General features: G+C 40.7%; 1 non-coding gene across 1 annotated transcript; it reads left to right on the forward strand.

Moving 5' to 3' along the window:
* The first annotated feature begins 10,198 nt into the window (after positions 1-10,198).
* trnai-aau (transfer RNA isoleucine (anticodon AAU)) lies at positions 10,199-10,272 on the forward strand. The gene has a single exon. It is a non-coding gene; the product is annotated as a tRNA-Ile (tRNA).
* The last annotated feature ends 9,761 nt before the right edge of the window (positions 10,273-20,033 follow it).

Consider the following 20,033-nt stretch of genomic DNA (forward strand, 5'->3'; position numbering starts at 1 on the left):
GATTTCTTACTGTAGGCCTATTATAAACAACATGGAGGAAATTTAAATAAAAATACTTGAGTCAGGTGTCTGTTGAATTCCGAGCGATATATATATAGAGGTTGGAAATTGGTTGTCTAAAAATGAATTGTGATTGTTAAGTTACATAGATGTAAGTGGACATGAAGGGAAAAAATAGTGTGGGTGCCAAGTATGGTGATTGTATTTTTAAAGCTGTAGGAAATGTTACATTCAGAATGTTTGTGAGACAAAAAAAAATAAGATATAATTACTATCCATGGTATAATTGACTGTGTTGCAGACAACATAGGCAGGGATTAGACTGAAAAATGTCAGAGTATTTTTAATGCTCTTTATTGCTGTCATCAGTGGTTATGCAGCCATATCCTCCCGAGCAAGTACGGCTTCTAATCCTAACAGTTTGGCCGCCTGCAGACACAAATACCGTGTTGAGCAATATTTAATTACATCTACTTGAAATGCATATTTAATTGCATTGTTAGTATTTATGGAAAACAAGTGTTAGGATTGCTCTGCTCCATTGCAGACTTTCTCACTCTAGCAACTGTGGATTCCATCTCCTCAATCAGTTGGCCCATATCATGTTCACAGGAACCATATTCCATCTTTATAATAGAAATCAGTTTCACCTCCAACTATGAAGAGAAACAGTGTTAAGCAATATTTAATTACATCTACTTGAAATGCATAGTTCATAGCATTGTGAGAATTTATGGAAAACAAGCGTTAGGATTGCTCTGCTCCACTGCAGACTTTCTCACTTTAGCAAACACGGCTTCCAGGTCCTCAATACACTTATCCCTCTCATTGACATTCATATCTTTAGGTTCCACCTGTAGATATGAGTAGAAATATTGTTGAACAGTATTTAAATACATTTAATTGAAATATGACTTTAATTACATTTTGATACATTTGTAATTTATAATTTGTATTGGACTGGAAAGGAAACAAATACAATTTTTATCGCATAGCCGTTATCACATAGCCTGCAGGCCTAATGATGTAAAAATGTGCCCCCAAACATCAAATGTTCAACAGAAATAACAGGACCTGACACACTAAGGTACCGTAGACCCATTCAAATTGTGCTATTGGAATAATAAATTCCAATGCATTCAGTCATTTTAGCTAGTGTTGATTTTGATTCTTGCCACAATTATACTAATAATCAGTGTTACAACTCAGCATGCAAAGTCACCGAACAGTCGACTGTTAATTCTATAGTAAGGAGAATGTAAAACAAACAAACAAAAAACCCACCAACAGTATTTTTTTTTCCTGTAACTGACAAAGATTGCATATGCTAAATGTATGCTTTTAATAGGACAAGACAATGAAAGCCAGCCAAACAACCAAACAATCAGCTCAGAGCTTATTATGAGGGAGGACTAGATGAGAGAGAACTTTGACCTGTGGAGTGGATGACGCGAAGCAGCGGCCTGCAGCCGATCAGGGGCTCGGGCTGTGGGACTGAATGGCTTACCTGTGGAGCAGTAGGGGTAGTGCAGGGACGTCCCACTGGTGGGCTTGTGTTCTGGCTAATGCCTACTCCTGACATGATCTCCTCTGTGATATCCTTGCCATCCTGGTTAGGGTCTCGGATACGGATCTTAGCGAACAGCAAGTTATTTGCATCTAGTCAATCCACAATTAAATTAATTTCACCTCTGAGGCATGGGGAATACTCACTGTTTTCTTTACCCTCTTAGTGGGTGGAGGCTGCTGAGCTGTATGCACTATTATGGATGGAGATTTGGTGTATATGATCTGGCCAGGATAGTATGAAGGCCCTGCCACTAGTGGTGACCAAAAAAAAGCACTGGTTTCAGTTAGAGAGCAAAAGAAAAACCAGTTTCAGCCAGCAGGAATACCCAGAAGAAAGGTCTCTTTATCAGTGAGAGCACGCATGTAGGTTTCCCAGGTGGGGGTAGAGAAAGCGAAGTCCAAACTCACCATATGCTAGTGGGCAGTCTGCAGGAAAGAGCCCAGGGTAGAATGTACTGGGTCCTGTGGGCTGGACGGAGTACTGCTGGGGATGTCCCACGTAAGGAAGGCCACTGTGGTGATACTGAGAATGAAACAGAACAGCAGAGGTAAAGGGCCTAGCACCAGACATGGCCATTCATATAGGACACTCCTAAAAGAGATATTCAAAGCAGTAAACAAACAAAAAATACAAAAACATTTAGTTTTTACACTGAAAAAAAACTAAACTAGAACTTCTCATTTCTGCTTCCAAGATAAAACATATTTTTATCTACACATTTTAGGAGCAGTTTATTTATTGCTGGCCAACCTGTTTATAGACAGATTTTCAACCCATTTGCTACACTGTGTACATATTTGCACAGGCGCTTTTCTCTGCTCTGGGTACCTGAGGCACGTAGTACTGGAGTACGTAGTACTGTGCGGTCTGGGATGAGGTGAAGGGCATGGGCGTCAGGAACATCATGATGGGCTGGCCGGACACGGGTCGAAAGGAAGCGCTGTTAATTGGAACGGCAGGCTGGGCTGTCTGCATCTGAGGGATCTGGAAAAGCTGGGAGAGGAGAGGAGTGGAGAGTGAGGGTCACAGAGCAGCGTGGCGTATGCCGCAGCAGCCGGCTCAGACGCTCGGAGTGAAGACTTTAGTCAAGAGTTGAGTCGTGGACTCTACAGCAGTTGTACTGGGAATGTTGAGGAGATATATACATAAAAAAAAAAAGTTTAAAATTTAAGGGATTTTGAATGTCCTATTATGCTAGGCATGCAAGATACAAAAAGAAAACCTTTCAAGAGTCTGTTTCACATGCATGGCACTAATACAAGGGTGAATGAACTAGCATGAAAAATTAAACAATTACAATGACGGATGCAGCTAATTAGCCATGATTGCAGGAGAGGGGATATATATGTAAAAGACAACTTATCTTGAATGTAAATTTGTACTGAGAACCTGAGTCTATCAATGCCACTGCTGACAAAATATGACATGAGCTAGAATTCAGAATGTGACAAAACCCCCATCCCAGTTGGCTTTGATGCTCAGAATGGGAACATAGTGAGGGAATTCCTTCTACATGAGAAACAGTAAAATGAGCCTAAGAGGTGATTCTCACATACTGTCTCCCACCGAGCTGTTGCCATCTTAACATTTTCTGGACATAAAATCCTCCCTCCAGCAGTTATGCAGGCAGGCAGAAATGAACCTTTGTATGGGCTCCTGGGTAATGGAGCAGCCATACCATGTCCAAAACAGATTATTAAAAAGCACTGGAGTCCAAAGAAAATAAAGAGAAACAGACTAAAATAGACTAAACATAAAAGACTAAACATAGGTGCTGGCATCCTCCGAACTGGGGAGCAGAGTGGAGCGCAGGTGCACCACTGAGCTACTGGAATGTCTTTCAATGCATTTTTTGAAGACTGCAAAATTACCTGAATGGATCTCAATCCTCCCTTGAATATTGAAGCAGGAACGAGAGAGAAGCTAGTGGAAGAACGCACTAATGGGTGTGGAGGGTCAGAGAGACTGTAACACGCTCACATACACTGGCACACACAATTTAAACAAATCTTTAAACAAATTTAAACCAAAACAAGTTTGTTTGTTTTTTTTAAATGACGGAATTGAACACTGTTGTTACAGTGGAATTGTGAGGTCAGAGGCAGAGCAAATGTGTTCCACTAACCTTCCTGGCCCTTTAAGTGCACTACTGCAGATAGACTGAAAACAAATTTCACCTAAATAAAATCACACTGTAACACTGAAAACATAAACACAGACAAGCACTGAATGAGTGGTAAAGGGCATTAAAGCCTAAGTATTACATGGAGATCACCGCTCACATTTTCAATTCTTTCCTTTGACAAAACAACTCACATCAACAGCCAAGGCACTGCACTGCCTTTCTAAAAGGAGATGGCAGATGGCACTATCAATTAGCTTCACTCAAAAATGGGAGAAAACAAGGAATGTGGCATGTTATGCGCTCGTGCACATAGTTCGGTCACACGTCTCTGCTATGGTCTTCCAACGTACACTGCCCTTGATATGAGGCAATATGGCAACCTACTGTAAGCTCAACCTTGGGTCATGATATCATGCAGAGTCTTCATAATACCCTATGCTTCTGTGCATGTGCTAGTCAGATTCAAGCTCAAATATCGTCTCTCTCAGCTAGCACAGCCCGGCCTCATCTGTAAATGTTGCTGTTTTGTATTCACAGAGAACATTTATCCAAGTATGTGTACAGGTCAAAAAGTTGGGATGCGGCTGGGAGACAGGAATCCATCTGCCTCTGAGATTGATGTGTGAGTTGGGGAGGGGAGTGCAGTGGCTAGAACACTAAACTTGGTGAGGTTTTACCACAGGCACACAGAGGAGCATGCAGCATACAGTGGGAGGTGCTGCGCTGCGGCAGCGGACATTAGCTGCTGGTGGGCAGGATGAGAGAGCAAACTGGGGGTGGAGGAGGGTGGGGGGAGCCAGGCAGAGACTGTGGGGGCAGGATGCGTGCAGACGCATGTCACATGCTGCAGGAATCTGGACCATGTTGCTGACAAGTTCATTGAATGTTTTGAAGCCAACTACAGCACATGCATGTCTGTGTTGTATCTGGGCTTGGTGGATTAGGGTCAAGGAAGACTTATTTTTAGCTGAAGATGTCTATCAATAGCAACACACTTAACTGCAGATAACCATATTTACTGCTAAACTTTGGCTGACATCTCAAGTGAGGCGCACTTCATACAGAATGAATACAAGAGTTAATTTACTGTCTTGTGCAGTTCAATATAACAAGCTCATGGTTCATTGCAGGTGGAGCCACCGTCCTTGTTGATTGAAAACCTTAAGAAGCAGAAGCAACAGTCCTATTCCAAGCTAGAGAAAAAAGGCACAGGACTCTCACACAGCAGACTCTGAAATGGAGGATCTCTCACATTAAGATATGGCTATGCAGCCTTGAATTTTTATCTCCAGACATTCTTGTGTGGTTCCTAGATTTTTCCCACATTCCAGTCCTTTTCTCAAGTACACTTTAAATAGAAAATAAAGTAATTAATTGAAGGGAATAGCCGGTGCCATCTTTATTCTGAGCTCAATGTTGCATACAGACGAGGTATTGACCACAGAATGTCTAACAGTCTCAGGTGGGTTCAATATTTATACATTTTCATCAAGTTACAAAACCATTTTTTTTTTTAATTGTACCTTTAGGTGGTATCCTGGCCTCAATCCTGGACTTGCCACAGAGGCCATATTTGGTCATTCTCACTTCCTGCTTACTTCTGAAGCCTAATTTGGTCTTTTACAATTCCTGCCATCATATTATTACATCAATAATTTCATTTTATTACCTCACTTGAGTACACCTCTAGCTGGATATTGAACCACTTGGTTGTAATCCTAAATGAATCATGAATGATACAATCAAAGGATCACTGCTTGAAGCCAAGCAAAAAAGTTAGATTTTTCACATTCACAGACATGAAGAACCAGCAGGACGAATCAAGACTCATGTGAACTGTGTGGGAAAGTAGACTTTTCACATACTGTAGAACAAAACCGCTTTGATGAAGTTGTAAGCAAAGAGCTATTAAGAACATAAGCCTGTGTAAATCCTGATAAGCAATTGTAGTTCAGAAGTGTTTGAATATGTGTATTGTTTGTTTGTATTTTCACAGGCCAAAAACAAGTACTGATTAGCAAGATTTACTACCTCCCAGTACACCATTTCTTTTTACTGCCTGAGTAGATGTTGATGGAAGTCAAAAGGGCAACAGAAGCAACAGCCATCTGGTGGTTGCTTCCAGACTACCAGATCAGCTTGATATTCTCTATTGCCTCTCTCTGGCAGAATACCCACCAGGTCATTCCACATTTGCAGTTTTGGTGATGCTCTTTGCTTTGGCTTCAGTGTCACTTTGGTGGGCTTCTTTGGGTGGGATGATTCCCCCGCTGAGAGTGTGCGGGCTGTTGTGGAGAGAGGATGTGTCTCCAGAGTCACATCCAGACCCACATATGGCCAGCGCAACCAGAAAAGCACAGGTGAGGAAGGCAAGGCTTCTGAGAGCTACCAGCCAAGCAGGTGTGGACAGAAAAGAGGTGCTCTGTAGCAAAGAGAAAGGAAGCTGATTGCTTGGTATGTAAAAGGAGAGAAACCTGGAAGCTGGTGTGGATAGTATGAAACCCACCAAAAATGAAAACAACAGCTTCATTTGGAAAGAAAACAAAACAAAAAAACCCCAAAAAACCCACAAAATGCAGCAAGAGAGAACAGGTCTTTGCTTATCTTAGATAAATCAATGTTTGAAATAATCAATGCTTTAAAAAGCATGGTAGCCAGGAACAAAAAAGTAACCAAAAGTATTCAAGTATCCATTTTTTTATATCAATTTTTATCTCTGACAAGGAAGATGTGGAGGGGAACCTGGGAGCCTGTTGGACAGGGTAATGAACTGGATTGCAGGCTCAAACACTGTATGCACTTATATGCACTTGAAGGACAGTGTTCACTACCAGTTCCGTGTACGCCTTTTTTTCTATCGTCACTTTGTATCAACTGGGAAGGAGCAACTGTCATTCACACCCAACAGGAATGCAGCTAGATGTGATCTTGAGAATTCTTGGCTATAGAATCGCCAAAAACTATCTTAAGCACTTTAGCACCATTCTAAGACAACCATTGACAATAATTACTCACCTTAATGAATTCTTTGTCTGCATCTTGGCTGCATCTGAGCTGGTGGTTGAAAAGCAGGGCCCGCAGCTGTCGGTTCTGGTGCTGGATGTCATACTGCTTAGCTGTCTGACAGGCCCGCACAACTCGTAGGTCTGTTCAAGGTGGCACTTGTACACCTCAATTTCCATCGTAATTGTCCTGTACAACCATTAAAAATTTGACAGAAGTTAAAAAACAGCAGAACGGTTTGTTACAACTGGAAAAAAATAAATAAGAAAATATTGTTTGTTGTTGTACATGAAAGTCAGAGAGCCATGAGGATAAGCCCTCTTGTCCAAAGTTCTGATCAGCAGTTATGACCTCCTAACACTGCAATCAAAATGCACGGGCAAAAGATGCATTACTGAAAAAACACTCTGCACATCTGGATTTCATGTCACCACAGTCAAAGTTGAAGGCTTTGTTCGGTGAAAAGAAAACAAATGTATCAAAGTTGACGTTATACTCAGTAAGAACTCAGTACAGTAAGAAACTGCAAAATACTCAGAAAACTCTGTGCATGAGTCAGTGGCTCAATAGTCCAACTAAAATCAGCCAGGACCACAGTTTAGTTGGGTTAAACATGAGTCAACTAAATCCTTAGTCAGAGAATGATATTCTGTCTTTGCTGCTTACATGATCAGCTTCTTTCAAATAGCCATGTAAACTTAGTTATTTAGGAATAATATCAAACTACATGTGGGCCATCAGATCCTGTTTGCCCTTGAAGACCCACTCACAATCTTTGCCCAAGTCCAGCACTGGACATGCATTACCTTGCACAGTTTCACAGCTCTGGCACTGCAATCAACAATGCATACGTCTTAACTAAGAAGGCAACAGTTCAAATGGAAAACCTACTTCCTCTCTGGGAGTGAAGGAAGCCAGCTGCTTGATCTTCAGTGTCTGGTTGAGTCTTGGATGCATCAAGCACAGGGACACCAGCTGATACCCCATGGTTGAGGTGCTCCATATATTGTGCAAGGATCGGTTCGTTATAATCACCATTCTGCATTTTTTAACAGCAGCAACAGCATAAAATGGTTCAGGTAAGGGTGCATCATTGGAAGACTTTCACTAAAATATGTCCTCACCATGTCTCAAATACAGCAATACCTCTTAGAAGCCATTGTACTGCACACAGAATGGACAGTCTCAGCAGTTTCTGTTCTCATATGGAACCTCAGTGTTTTGATTACAGAACCAGCAATTCACAATGACATGAACTGGTTTCTTCCCATTGAATAGGGAGTTTATATATATAACTGAATTTGATCAAACTATAGCAATGATTGTGAGCAAGGAGCTTTCATTTTACAGCCTAAAAATGAAAGTGGCAAATAAATGTATGTTACAAATAAACCAAACTTGAAACGTTATATGAATAGCTTCATGTTGAATATACACAGTTAATCAGTCATTACAAACTACATTCTATTAATACAGAATGTTTATGAAAGTTAATTTAATCTAATTAACAATAAATGAACAGTCGAATATTGTAGTTCAAACAGTCCGATAGCTGTAGTAATGGCTTAACTCATTTTGCTTATTTAGAGAGAACGATACATTTGAAAACCCACAGGTTTGTGAATTTGGGTCTCTAAATCATACAAAAGTAGGTTTTCTATTGCTGAACAGTTAGCTAGCTAACAAACTACCAGCACCTAAACGATCAAAGTTGAAAGCTGAACAATGAAATGGTTCCACAAGGAATGGTTTATAGCCCCGAGTTTGACACTCGCTGACCTCAACTGTTAGCTAGCTAACTAGCGTATCGCTGTGATAAAGCGATACAATCTTTAGCAATGAGGACATGAATAAAGTATCTTTTACAATTTTCACAATATTGTTAAATTTAATTTGCTGGCATTGGAGGTTATTAAATATTCACAATATCAATAATAATTCCTTGGCTCACAGAATCAGACATTACATTTTTGCTGTTATGGCAGCTGTTATAAAGATCATATTTATACAGAACCCTGTTCAGTTAGTGCTAGTATTGAGGAACCATTGCATAACTAATAGCGGTACAGAGACAGAAACATCATGTGTTCAGATGAATAACTGGATGTGTGTGAGACAGTCTGTGAGAGGTTTGCATTTGTGTGTTGCATGACTATGAGTGGGAAAACCATATAAAGGTAAAAACATTACCTCTGCAACAAGGATCTCTTCTATTTGAAGGAAAGGTTTAAGTTAGACACAGTCTCAACAGAGTAAGTTAAATCTGTCTGTGTTAAGACCAGTTGACATATCAGTGGTTTATCACTGATTATGTCTGCCACTGAGATACCACAAATTAAGCTTTCCAGATTCCAAGACATACAGTTGTGCAGTGTGAGCCATACATCAATTTGAAAACTTCAAAAGTCACGTAATGTGTGCATGGCATAAGCGTATTAGCAGGTCCCGAAAACATTTGCTATCAGAAAGGATTTCATCATAGAAAAAAACTACAAATTCTAGACTTGAGAATGTGAGCATCAATCCCACTAACACTCACATACTAAAAGAGCACTCTACCACTTGACCTAGTTCTCCTAGAGTGGGACTTGTTTGCAGATCGGACAAAAGCTGAAGACACAGTGGAATGGCAATTCTCTAGGAGATCATACCAAATCCTGCATCCACCCTAAATATTTCATCTAGCTGTGAAGTCAAAAAAGCTTATTCCTGAAATGACAGGAATAGTTCTTGCAGATTCTGATATGCTATGCAAACACTATAAAATGTGAGCTATGTTAGATCTGGCAGCCATTGGCTCTAACTGTCTCTTTTTATTGAGTTAAGCAATGCTTACAGAATAACTTTCTATGGCTTCAAATACTTCCAAGAATTAAACCTTGCAGAGCTCTGTAGCTAGACACATTGTCTCTGTAGGTTTGACATGTTCATTTGACAAACTAGCTAAAATAGCATCTTTTGGTTTGAATAAATTGCCCCTTAGACCCAGACAAAAAATTGCTCAAAATCTTTTTGCTTATTCATGCAGCAATGACACAGATTTCCAAAGAAAGAGGACGTATGGTTAAAGCTAGAAAAAAATGCCTACTCTGTGCTCAGGCAGAAAATCTGATATTTTAAATATGTCCCTAAAAGGTTTATATTCCTTGGCTCACAGAATCAGACATTACATTTTTGTTGTTATGGCAGATTTCATGGTGTAATAGACAGCACTATGTAACTCGCAGCAATAAAGCTCAGTGGACTTTGCAATTGATGATTTCGTCACTGTGTACAACTGCACTGATTTGCTCTTTAACAAAAGCTTCTCCACATTTGCTTTTGAAGTTTAATTCAAAAGTTGGCTGCAGAATAACCATTTGTCAGAGGGAACAATAAGTGTCAACTTTCACCTATGCTCGGTCGAAAAAGTGGCCGTAATCTCGTTGACACCAAGTCTACAATTTCATGGAAAGGTTCCCTTCAGTGCTCCACCAAAAACTGCGAAATGAACAGAGAAAGGCCGATTAGCTCAGTTGGTCAGAGCGTGGTGCTAATAACGCCAAGGTCATGGGTTCGATCCCCATATGGGCCATGTGGGTTTTGTTTGATGAATGACCCCTTGTCAACAAACCACCTGTTTGAACTTGTGTTGCTTATAACATTGCTTGTAAATCACAATCTGCTAAGACATGTTCCAAGTACATGAGAGTGTGTTCTTGATTACAAAACTTTACCCCTGGATTTGTGCTTGTTTACAAATCTTGGACAATGCAGAGAAAAGTATGAAATCAGAGGGACTCTGGCATTAGTGTAAGGCTCTCGATCGCTGTGTGAATAGGTCAAAGAAGCCATTCCAGAGGCATGCAGACAACCTGCATCCTCCCCATCAAATTATAGCCAGTTAGGTGTCTGGAAGTGCCAGGGAGTTCAAATCGTTTAGTCTGAAATGTGTTGGGATATGATTATGCCTGCCACTGAGGTCTGACAGCTCCACAGTTGCCTTGTGAAAAGAATATAGTATAGACCGTCACCCACATACATTACTGTATACATCAGAGATCAGCGCAGGAATATCAGTTTGTAAACCCGCCAAATCTGCCCCCACAGGCTCCCTGAGTTCTACTAATCGCTCCAACACCTTGTTTCAACCTCAGTTTCTTTTTTTTTGAAGCGCATGAGGCAGCTTCAGCTATTTCCACAGGCAATCATATTAGATGTGCCATCAGTAACCAGACATGTGACTTTATTTTATTCCCCATTCTTCCATAAGAGAGGATTTCACACAGGCCAAATTTTCAGCCGTATGCGCCTGCAGGAATTTCACAACACCAAGTAGTGTAGACTTCAGAAATGTGTTGTCATCTATAAAATGGCAGGTCACAGCCAAGAAGGCATCCACATTAAGAGATGTCCACATATCTGCTGACAAACTCATTGCAGGAATTTTCTGGACCTCAGCTTTGGCCTTCTCTTTCTCTTATTGACATTTGGCCTCAACCATGGCCTTTACAGTCTAAAGGGAAGGAAGAAAATAATTATATATATTTTTAATACTACTCTCATAATGTATCCATGTCACCACACATACCTTCCTAGTTAGGAGAATATAAGTTGAATCCAATTTTGCTACCAAGTCCCTGAAGCTTTTATCCTCAACTATGCTAAATGGCTGTGTGTCTCTAACTATCATGGGGACCAAAGCCTCATCCAGCTCTTCCTTTCTGGTCACTGCTTTGTAAAGATTAGATTATACCAAAAAATATAGTACTCACCAATGAAATTCACTTTATAATCCAATCCAAAAGGGAACTCATCCTCCTTCGGTTAACCCTGGATAAACCTGGGCAAAGATGAGTTGGGTAGAGGATGGCTGACAAATTGTAAGCATGAAAGATACACTACAGCATTCCTACACAAAGACATCATAGGAGATAGAAACAGAGCACAGTTCACCTGGATAGAACACCTGGGTAGAAATACAGTAACTCATTATTATAACAGTACAAAGAAATGAAATGTGGATCATCCAGGTGAGGTTCATCTGCTAATCTGCACATAAATATTGTTTGTGACAGTGCAGAATGTTGCAGGTAAATGGAGGGCAAGGTGCTGTCATTTTAAGCATTTTAAGGCAGGTCCAGGAAGGAGAAACCCCAGCAGGTAGGAAGAGTTAGTGGGGAGCACAGATAGCACAGCACTCCAGAATCATGTACTGGAGCATGGTGTGTCCACTGGGGGGAGGTGGGGTGGTTGGAAGAGCATAAAAGACTGTTGTTACTGCAAAGATTCATTTAGACCTTTCATTTGGACTGTTATTCTTTTTTTAGGGGGCGGGGGGGGGGGGGGGGCATGTATTTAATGAAATAATAACGAAAAATTAATAGATGAATTCATACCAACTCAAATTTGCTGGTAAAGAAATCATTTGTAAGGTAAAAGTTATTTTAAGAGTGATGTTAAGGAATTTTTTAAAATGTTAATTATAATTTCATTAGAATAATTCTAACATCTACGGGATGATCTGAGCGTTAAAGAAAAAAGAGGTGGACCTTATGGGCAATAAAGCAAAAGTCATTATTGTAGTACAAGACCCTTTGTTCTAGCTAAGTGATCTGCTGCATCTCAGTTTGAGTCATGTAGAATTCTAAAGACAGAAAGTCTTTATTCTGGCATAAAATAAAACTGAAGGGGGAAACATACTTTGAGTTAGTACCAGTAGTTATTGATTGTACACAAAGTCCAGTATGCATCCAAATGTAATCAAGAGATATCTGTTGAACATCTCCAACTCGTACAATGCAATGTTTCTTCTTTGTGTCAAATGAACTTAACAATTCAAACATCCATAACTGGCCGTGTTTCTTGCCAACATACTGGTGTTTGGACTTATGGGATTACATGTCTGTTGCCTTCAATAGCTTAGTTGGTAGAGTGGAGGACTGTAGAATTTAAAACTGTTATCCTTAGTCTGTCAGTTAAAATCTGACTCAAAGGAAGTTTGTTTTTTCACATACAAGCTTCTTTTTTAAGTGAGCAAAAAGAGCTTCCCCTGACCAGGAATCAAGCCCAAGTCGCAGTGGTGAAAGTGTTGAATCCTAGCCACTCACCCACCAGCAATAAAGCTCAGATGCTTCTGACAAACATTTTTCAAACTCTGTATTCCTAGTATACTGACGATGTTTGTATGCATACTGGACTTGGTATCCATGAGCATTAGGAGGTCATAAAGAGAGGTATTCATATTTCTTTTTATTCCACATAAAAATTAAGTTTGAAAGAGAATCCTAGCCACTAGCTCACCAGGGATAAAGGTGACAGTTTCCTCTGACATGAACATGAGCTACATTCATTGGTAACATTTTGATCGAAACCAGGCAAAAGTATTTAGTCACTAGCTGAAATAGCTCAGCTGGGTGAGTGTTAGATTGAATATCAAAAGACTCCTAGTTCAGTCCTGGGTTTTGGTAGCTGTGCAAGACCAAGCTCCTCATCAAACTGTCCTCTTTTTAAGAATATTTCATAAACTTTTACATTCCTTTCCTAAAAACGAATGACATTACTGTTTTTACGCTATTGTTAGAAGTCATAGTGTAATAGTGCTCTAGACTTTGAATTCAGTGATCCTACTTAAACTTTAGTGGAATTTGCACTTCCTTATGATATGTTTCCTCACTGCACAGAGAGCCATTTGAACATTGGCTTCTGTATAAACGCTTTTGAAATGTTTTTCATTAGTTGTCTACTGGCCAAACCACTGGACAAGGGGAGGGTAGGTGTCAGCTTGCATGTATGCTTGTGTTGGTATCCTGGTTCACACACTCCCTGTGTTTTCATGGAATGGGGCCTACCTCAGCTTCCTTTGGCTCATGGATGGGCTTTGTCCTACCAAAAAAGGTGATGCAAATAAGTCATCTGCTTACTAAAGTTCTTGAAAATCACACTCTGCGAAGAGGCATTGCATAATGCAAAAAAACCTTCAGAAACAATACACTCTAATGACAGCAACCAACATACTTAATACAGGAGTGACCTCAGGGGTGATCTCATCCAAAGGCCACAACAGGAACAACAGGCTTAAGAAGGGACACATGAAATGACCTCAAAACACAAAAGTGAGCAGGTAAGTTGAGTTGATATGTGACTTCATTAATGTGCTTGGTAATTTCATATGGACCGATATACTTGGGACCTAACCTGCGACATGACCCCGGCTTGCGGTAGTCCTGTGTAGAGAGCCACACTCTGTCACCAGGTTGGTATATCGGGTTCTCCCCTCTGTGCCTGTCCGCAATTTCCTTATACGTTCAGAGAACTCATACAATACACTGATCTGTTTCCTCCCATACCCTTTCGCTCCGCTGCATCCACTCATCCACAGCGGGGAAACCAGCTGATATGGAAGTCCATGGGACATTTGAGGCTGATAACCTAAAATACAATAAAAAGGAGTCAAGCCAGTGGATGAACTAGTAAGTGAATTTTGGGCCATTTCTGCCAATAAGAGGAACTTGGACCGGTCTGATGGATTGTTCATATAAAAACAATGTAGGAATTGGCCATTTGACTGTGGATGTAAAACTAATAGCTACCCCGATGTGTTCAATATAGGAAGCCCAAACTCGAGATGTGAATTGATGTCCCCAATATGATATTATGTCCTCTGGGATGCCAAATATACGGAACACCTGGTTAAACAAGGCTTCCACAGTTTGGCAGGCTGTAGGCATACTCGGAAACACAATGAACCACACACCCCTGGAGAATCCATCAACTACAGTGAGGACAGAGAGGTCAGTAACGCAATCTAAGGTGATGTGAGACCAAGGACTTTCTGGTACGGGAAGAAGCATGAGCTTTCCTGTGGGTAGGGTCTTAGGCATCTTGCTTTGACTGCAAATTGAACATGAAGAAACATACTTATAAATATCGCTTGTCATAGCCCTGAACCAGCGAAGAATGAGCCCACTTCAACAGATGGTCACAGCACAAGGTAGGTAATGTTTTCCCGACAGACATTCCATTGGGATGACTGTGTCTTGTATGGCTTGTTTATTCCATCATCTATTTTATATACACTTGTCTATTTAATCATCTATTGTAACTTGGACTTGTCGTATCGTTGTGAAAGTACAGCTCCTACCCCGATGTTAGCAGCATCAGCTTCCACGACAAATGGAATGGAAGGATCAGGATGTCGACGTATGCTAGTCGTGGTAAAAGCTTCTTTCAGTTTCCTGAATGCTTGATCAGCCTCCTGATTCCAAAGTAACTTGGTCATTGCTCCTTTCAGGAGGGCTGTGAGAGGAGCTGCAATGCTGCTAAAATTCCATATGAAGCATCGGTAAAAGTTTGCAAATCCCAAGAATCTCTGGAGTTTTTTAATTATAATAGTAATGGGCCACTGGAAGATGGCTTTGATCTTCTTATCATCCGTAGTGATTTCACCATGGCTGATCACGTATCCTAGAAAAGTTATAGTTGGAAGGTGGAACTCACATTTCTTTCCCTTTACAAACTCAATAAACTTTTACTCTTTACTACTCAATGCATAAAGCTGTCTGTGTTTGATGTGCTCTCATTTTCCCACCACATCCATTTAGCAGTACTTCTGAATAACCGAAATGGCTTAAAACAGCTGAGGGGATGTTTGAAACTGAGTGATAAGATGTTCAGCAATTTATATATGATAATACAAGGCAGTAAATTAAATTGGGCTGAACTGGACAATAGTACCTGGCATGAAAAGTATGTCGTAGAGAGAGTAACAAAAAACTCAACCTCTCACCTCGCGCTCTGAGATGTCTCCGTCACTGTCTGTAGTGTCCTCTAGGATACTGCTGCCCTCACTAAAGTGTGTCACCCTGACCGGGTCAAACATCTCTTGAACATAATAACTACACAATGGAAAATCAGCTTCAAGTGCTGCATTGAGCAAGAGTGCACTGTAAATGGCCAGATATAAATGGCAATGTCAGTAGTAAATTTATATATGCAGTCATGGAACAGGACCTAGCTGTAGAGCACAGCTTTAAGGTGCATATTATGATGTGCTCTTACCAATCATCCTCCTGGCTGTGTCTTGCTCTTTTGGCCAAATGTTTCTCTTCCAAAGCAGACAGACCAGACTCGCTGCATATTACTCCGTGCACTATAAATAAACCACATGTATAATGCCTTGTAAACAATGGAAGAAGGGAAATTTGAATTGTGACCACTCTGTTAAAGGGGCGGATAAGGCACCCCACCCAAACCCCCCGAAAGCTGTTCTGTTATCCCTAATTGCTATGCGATAGTCCTGTGATTAACTCAAAGGCTGGAGAAGTTTCACCTTTCTCTATTTGAATCCTGAAGGCTGTTCGGTTCCGTCGCCCACAATCCATCCTGTGTAATTAAACATTCACATCATAACTCGACCCCGTGTAATAGGGCAAACTCACTCGGATGGGGGAAAGGATTACAGACTACCTGTACTGCTGCCGCAACTCTGCGGCCATTCCAACAACATCCACATACATTCTAGCAACATCCCATTATAGGACACAGTGTATCTGGCTTAAGTACACCCATTTAATAGCATGTTGGACCTTCTTTGGCCTCCAGAACTGCAGCAATTCTTTCTGGCATAGTTTCCACTATATGCTGAAAATACCCTGCAGGAATATTGGTCCAATCTTCATAGGATATTTTCTCTCAAATTACATGGAGGGACTGACATGTTCTAAACTGCCTGTTATACCTTTACCCAGGGATGTTCTATAGGATTAAGATCTGGGGATTGTGAAGGTCAGGGAAACATTGAAAATTTGCTGTCTTAATACTGGAACAAATCCGTGATTATACAACCCTTGTGGCAGGGTTTCTTGTCTTGTTGAAAGTGTCCTTCTGCCATAGTTTAAGCAGCTGCATGAAGGGATGCACTCGGTCGCAGTACATAGGTAAGCCCTTCTGTTCAAATGTCTACTGATTTCAGAGGACCCATGGTGTGCCAAGAAAACATTCCTCACACCTTTATGCCACCTCTACCAGCTTGAACTGCTGACACCTGACAGGAAGGACTCGTTATTTCATGCTGCTTATGCCAAATTCTTACCCTCCCATCATCATAGTGCAACAGAATTTTGGATACATCTGACAAGATGATGTTCCACTGTTTAGTTTTCTGCTCTTCTGCCCACTGGAGCCTTGCCGTTCTGTTTGCCTCAGACAGCAATGACACTCGAACAGGTCATCTGAACAGGTCATCCAAATGTGCTAAGGGACGATGACCTGTGCATTCAGACATGTTAGTTGGAGCAACAGCATTGTATCTGGCTGCAATTTGCTTGACCGTGCGCCACTTGATCATCAGAATTATTCTTGATGTCATCCTCCTCTGATCCCTTTCAAAATATTGGTCCTGGCTAGTCTGGTCTATGCCTCGTTCGCAGTTCGCTTCGCTCAGACCACTTGAATTTCCCATTCTAATGTTTACATGCTGTTTTTTGTAATTAGTCAAAACTGACCTTTCATGACCTTCATTATAAACTTTTTTAAGCAGTCATGACCTCACCCTGTCATAATATTTAATATCAGATCTTCCCTGTGTCCAAAGTGATCTCATAGCAGGAATTTTCCCAAGTGTTTACATTAAAGGAATCTGACTATACTGATTACTCTTTGCCAGCTAACAGCAAATAAAAGATGCTGGATTTTGGATTATGTGAGTATATAACACGTGACTGTGTTTGTGTCAGAGAAGGGAGAGGAGAGGCTTTGTCTCCAGCCTCTCGCTGCTTGCCGCTGTTCAGCTTCTCACTCCTGAGATCCTTCTCGTTCTCCTTCTCACCATTGCGTCCCACTCCGCCAATGCTGCTGCAACTTCAACCGTTGACAAAGTGCACCGGCTCAAAGCGTGGTCTAGAGCCAAATTTGAACACGGGCATCTTCCTCATTGGCTCATCTCCTCAGAGGGGCAACAAATGCACAGTTTCAGCTCCTATCGATACCCAGGTAGAACCTTATAAAATCAAACTGACAATGACAAGGAAACCATATTTTCAACACCTCCAGCACAACAAGTAGTAGTTTTTAGCAATGCACTACTTTTAATGGTTGTTGAGCATCTGGAAAGTATGCAAGTCACCAGGGTAACATCATCAAGAAGCCCTTTTAGACTTACTTCCATCAGGTGAATTCGGCCTCTTTTTTGCTTCAGTATTTGAGACTAATTCGTAGGAGGGCATTTTGCCAACATGAATCCCCTCTGCCATGTCATGCACTCTCTGCATCAGTTGTGGGCCATACCTGCTAGACCAAACATTTACATTCTGAATACTTTGGCTCAAGTTGTTAAAATGTTAGTATAAAAATCAACACTTTTATCTGTATCTTAATTTCAGGCTGATTTAACAAGTAGATAAGCTAACGTAGTGAGCGGTTGTCTTGGCTTGTCCTAATGGCAGTCAGGGGCCAAAACACTTACTGTAACACTTTATACTTATAACGCACTTTCTATACAGAATTCCACACGCTTCAAGATTGGTCTAATGGGCCAGTCATTGCTCATCCTCTGCTGCTCTTGTTCAGTCGGCAGAGGGTGGATTTTCGTCCTGCTCCGTCTCTGTCCCATTGTCAAATGCGCTAACATTTGCTGAACTTGAATCTTATTAATTCTGATGTCAGCAGGGGTAACATTCCAGAACTGTTGTCAGTGTAAATCATTTGAATAAATGACTGTCCTGTTTGCCTGCTACGAGCTGCCATAGCTGCAGGTGTTTGGTGACTAGACCAGTCAGCATGCAGGAGTCTGCCTATGTTCAGTTAGAACAGGCATCAGTAAGATGAGACTCGCTGTACTCACTCATTATCTTAATACTGTTCATTAAATTAAGTCAGCGGTTTATATTGAGTTTACGTCATTTGGTACGACGACTCTACAGTCTTGAATTGATTTCTGCAGTGTAATATGGATATAAATGTTAAAATGTTCTATTACAGAACACGACACCTATTGCGTTTTATATTTTATATTATATCTCTGATATGACCACTGTAACATAAAGTTGCGGTTCTAAGTACGTGAAACATTTTGATCGACTGAAATGTAGATGTATGTACATGCAATATATTTGTGAGTATGTAAATCAAACAGCTATTCTTATTCTTATGGCTAGCTAAATAGATTGCAATTTCGTCGTCTTCAAGGCATGGCATGGTGTTTATTCATTCGTTGGCATACAAAATGACGCCTTTTCACGTTGTGGAACTACAAATATGGCGGCCTTTTTTCTTTAGCGTTTTAATGACGTAAAAGCAGAGTCTCACCGTAAAGTCGGGCAGGAGGATCTGGACTCATTTATTTCTTCGTATCTTCCGCCATCTAGCGGTCAATAACGGTTAGTCTTGAATTGATTTCTATCGTGTAATACTTTGGATATAAATGTTTAAATTTCCTGTTGCAGAACAGACAAAGTATAGTCAACCAGTTCTAACCTTTTGATAAAAACTTGAACTTCAAAGTAGGTGAATCTATTTCCTTAAACCAATCAGATCAAAGTTCATTTACATAACATCAATGCTTTGAGTGCTTTAGATATGAGAACATCACAGTGATCTTTCTGCTCACACATCAGTCAGTCTATAATTCTGTATTATGTTTCTATAGCTTCCAACTTTCATGAGTTCCTTGAATCTGTGGAGAAAATTGCAGACCAATGTAGTTTCTTATTTGTGAACATTTATACATTTTATGTAATTTATTTATCATTTAAATGTTTTATTACTTTTAATTTATAGACATAAGGACACAGAAAACAGTTCATATACTGAATGAATTGTTACATGGTAATATTTTCTAGACTGTGTTTACCATATGTTTTTATTTCTAAATGTTAATGCAGTGTGTTAATCTGTCACACCGAGGCAGAAGGGGTGAATCTGATATACCCCTCTTCCATTGTCAACTATTCAGAGTCCTCCAGTGGAGCTCATACAACTAAAGAAACACATACAGAGGTCACTGGAGGTTCTAAGTTACATCTAAAGTGGTCTAGTTGTGACGTTGCGAGGATAAGCAGGATGCGGGGACGAGGCACGATGAAACGCACTTTTATTTTTGCAAACATGCAAAACATACAACAAAGCTCAAACACTATGCACATCTCAAACACCAACACACGTACTATGACACACGAGACATATATACACCCAAGCCGATTACACATAACAGAGAACAGGTGAACGACACGAGAGGGTGTGGCAACACAGACGAACACACACACACCAAGATGTTTGAGGAGGGGGCGGGGCCACAACATGACACTAAGCCTGTACACACTGTTCCAACACTACCCTGTAGGGCACCATCTCCATGGA

The sequence above is a fragment of the Electrophorus electricus genome, unplaced genomic scaffold (assembly GCF_041902795.1).
Source record: "Electrophorus electricus isolate QZ-2024a unplaced genomic scaffold, ASM4190279v1 Scaffold34, whole genome shotgun sequence".
In the NCBI taxonomy this organism is placed as follows: Eukaryota; Metazoa; Chordata; class Actinopteri; order Gymnotiformes; family Gymnotidae; genus Electrophorus; species Electrophorus electricus.